This window comes from Drosophila virilis, chromosome X, assembly GCF_030788295.1.
Source record: "Drosophila virilis strain 15010-1051.87 chromosome X, Dvir_AGI_RSII-ME, whole genome shotgun sequence".
NCBI classification, from domain to species: Eukaryota; Metazoa; Arthropoda; class Insecta; order Diptera; family Drosophilidae; genus Drosophila; species Drosophila virilis.
The window spans coordinates 29,880,001-29,883,842 of NC_091543.1; the positions used below are offsets into that span (position 1 = coordinate 29,880,001).

The window sequence follows — 3,842 nt, forward strand, 5'->3', positions numbered from 1 at the left end:
TAAACAAACATTTTTTTTATACAACTTAATTTTCGACTGATCGTTCCTATGCCAGCTATATGATATACTAGTCCGATCGTAATAGGATTTTACATATATATGAGGAGCTTAGTAAAACTTAAAAGTTCCGAGTTTTGTCAAGATATTTTGATAAACAAAAATATTTTTCATACAACATAATTTTCGACCTATCGTTCCTATGGCAGCTATATTATATAGTGGTCCGATCAAATAGGATTTTGCATACAAATGAGGACCATACTGAAGCTAATATATGCCGAGTTTGGTCAAGACATCTTAATAAACAAAAAATTGTTCATACAAGAACATACTTTGGCAGCTATATGATATAGTGGTGCGATCTAGCCGGTTCCGACATATTATGCGTGAAATAGAAAGAGGGACGTATGAAAAATTGGTTGACGACAGCTTTAAAATTGAAAGACTACTTCGCATAGCAAAAGACAGACGGCGGTCTGTCTGTCTGAAAATTGCTATATCGACTCGACTGTTGATATTGATTACGAATATATGTATATATATACCTAATGAGATGACCCCTTCTATGCAAGAGTATAAAAATCGAGAATAAAATGTATGGTATATGGATGGTGACATGACATTGTTTACCATTTGGAATAGAATAAACTTTGAAGGAGTAAGAGTGCTTTAGTCGGGAGTGCCCGACCTCGACTCGACCTTGCGACACCATCTATCCTTGTCACTGACTCATCCTCAAAGCCATACCAAAAATGCACTTATATCTCACTAGTACACATTCATATAGCACGGTATGCGATACAATCGCAATTACAATTCTTTTCATGTGTGTGTATGTGTGCACAAGCATGCAGAAATTATTTCCATTTGAGTTAGTTGCCGCAAACACATGGCTTGCCTATATAAACTTTGTTTAATAACTTCTGTATTTCCTAGCCGATCTTAAAGTTTCAGCAGAAGGTTTTACTGTGCGAATGCATATTTGTAAGTATATTATCAAAAAGACAAAATTGTATCTTACATTAAGTTTCAATATGTTCAAATGATTTCTTTATTTGTTTAATAGCTACCTATGTGGCAATGGCATGATGGCAAGTGCTATATAAATAATAAATACTTGATTTGTATATATGTATATAGTATTTTAAAAGCTACAAATGAAATTTGGAGACTCTAGCTCTTAAAACCTAACAGCGCCGGCACTAGGAGGACCTACTTTCAAAATTTTGTTTAAGAACAAATAGTTCTCCGATTAATCAATCACCAAAGGAAAAAGTTAAATAGTATAAAGTTCTTAAATATTTATATTCGTTCATGCCGAACGCACATTGGGTACTGAGTCTCTTACCCTTTTGAATAATGTAGACCCCATAATATATAATACTTACAACTCCCGGCAGGAGTCATTTTTTTTTTTTTTTTTTATAATCAAACAAAAATTTCTTTTGGAGTAGAATATAGCGATTTCAAAACATTTGATTTCATTTTTTGAAGTGGCATCAATTAACCAATTAAATGCTTTCGAATTACTGAAATATTCAAGCAAGTTATTTTTATATGCCATATCGTCATAATTGTCGTATATTTCGACCGTCTTAAAAAAGAAATCAGAGTATTTTATAGGTGAAGTTTTCTGGGAGTGTGTATACTAAACGGGTGTATCTCATATTACAGACGAGATGTACTGAAAACCCGATTTTTTTATTACTCGTACAAGCGTGTACTGCGCGGGCCTGTGAACCTACGTTCAAAGTCTATATTGAGGTTGACGCGTTAATCTATATGGGCACACCGGCGGATATGTATAAGTATTTGTGGGGCGGAAAGAGTATAAAAATGGAAAAATTGAATATTTCTTTACAATATTTTGGTTTTAAGAATTCAGAAAAAGTCTAGAAATATCAGCTGTTCGGAGTAGCGTCCAGTAAAATGATCAAATATATGACAATGTAATAATTATACCGCAATAAAATTGTGCGCTCAAAATAAAAGTTTCTTACGAACAATTTGATAAAAGCATTTTTGTATTTAAAAGTCTCCAAAGATCAGATTTCGATTTAATTAAGCGCAGAAACAAAAAATTTAACTCCGCTGTATTGTCATATTAATTCAATGGAAGGATTGGAACATAGAAAAATAGTCCAACAGTTTGAAAACCCTATCTTTCCAGACATCACCTATTGTAATAAGCATAACCTCAAGCATCACCTATTTGTTATTTCTATGAAATAATTAACAAAATATCAGTAAAAGCAACAAAAAATTCAACAAACATTTACGCAACGAGCAAAAGACAGTAAAAACAACCAAATGCCACAACAACAAAAATGCAATCAACGAACTTTCACTCTTGTTAATAAATGATAATATATTTTGAAGATGCGCACATGAACATCAAAACATTTATAAGTCAGTTTAACAGTTATCAAAATAATTTATTTATAGTTTACTTTAATTTTTGAACCTTCTACATAGATAATTTCTTGTATGTGACCACAAAAATCCCACCATTAATTGTTTTCTTTCTATATAACTATTTTTTTTTAAGCTTGTTATTGTTATGTAAATATGTAAATATGCTTTCGCCATCGTGTTCATCGTGATAATCGCGCATAGCGAATATCACCAACCAGATATCTTGCTAATTTAGCTAACACTAATTTGCAATGAATATTTAATATTTTTTTCTTTATGGCTTATCTAAGCAGTTCATACAATTACCGTGGTTTTTACTCTATAGTTGGCTCGAATGTAGTTAGCAAACTTATCGGAGCAATATGTTAACCTTTGCCAATTCGTTATAAATTAGCTGACACGATTTTCTTCAATTGTGGTCGTAACACTAAAAAAAACATTTAGCAGATACTTCTCTCGTGATCCACTATACGAGGTCGCGTAAAATATTTCGGAAGACAATAACAAGTTTGGCGTCTACTCGACACGAAACTGCACGAAAACTCGAACCGGCAACAGATCGTCCGTTACTTGTCACTCTTGAATTTAAAATAGTGCCGTACAGATGATAACGTCAGCTCATATAGGTAATAGCCAACGACGGCGTTGCCGGCAGCGACGCGACGCGACGATGCTGCCACAGGTAGAGCTAAAAACATGAAACCGAAAGTAAAGAAATTTCTTAATTATAAATAACAAGAGCGGGAAGTGACCGACTACGAGATATCCTATTTCTTGTGCCGAGTTGCCTTTAAAATTCCTTCATCTTTATTTTATAGAAATGTACTGGAAGGCGTATAGATGAAAAACTATTTTTAATAATTTCTATGTTTGTGACCCCTTATAAACTTTTCAGTGCTTATTTATGAAACCCGAGTGTGTGTAAATTCATTGGCAGCAAACTTATCAACCGTGAATCAAATGAAGCAGTTCATAAAACTGTGAACGTTTCATATTTAGAGAATTTATGCTGTTTAATAACAAAAGCAAACAATAGGCACAATATATGTATGTAGTTAATTTTTTTACTTTTTAATACATATGCACAAAACGCTCATTTTTATATATTTGTGATTGGTACAGGGTACAAAAATAAATAAAGATAAGCTGACGACGTCAAAATCAACACAAGGTGCTTGCTGAAGGGACCGGCATCAGAGAGCAAGCCAGGGCGAAATATGGAAAGTGGGTGAAGCGACAGAGAGAAAGAGAAGAGTCTTCTCTACGCAACCAGTTTTGCAAGATTTCCACACAAACTTTGTTCATCTTGCCACATGCTTACTGCAATTTTGCAGTACCCACAACTTTGACTTTCAACAGACATTCCTGTTGCTTATTATTATAAGTATCAACATTTAACTTGCATATATATGTAGATATTTGATTTT

At 33.4% G+C, this 3,842-nt stretch overlaps 1 protein-coding gene across 1 annotated transcript in view; it reads right to left on the bottom strand.

Annotated features, from left to right (window-relative positions):
* Positions 1 to 2,998, bottom strand: part of LOC6631463 (uncharacterized) — a 17,399-nt gene extending 14,401 nt beyond the window's left edge. The window contains exon 1 of the mRNA XM_002054891.4: positions 2,722 to 2,998. The gene's annotated coding sequence lies outside the window, so the exon portion shown is untranslated. The remainder of the gene's footprint in view (positions 1 to 2,721) is intronic.
* Positions 2,999 to 3,842: the final 844 nt, after the last annotated feature.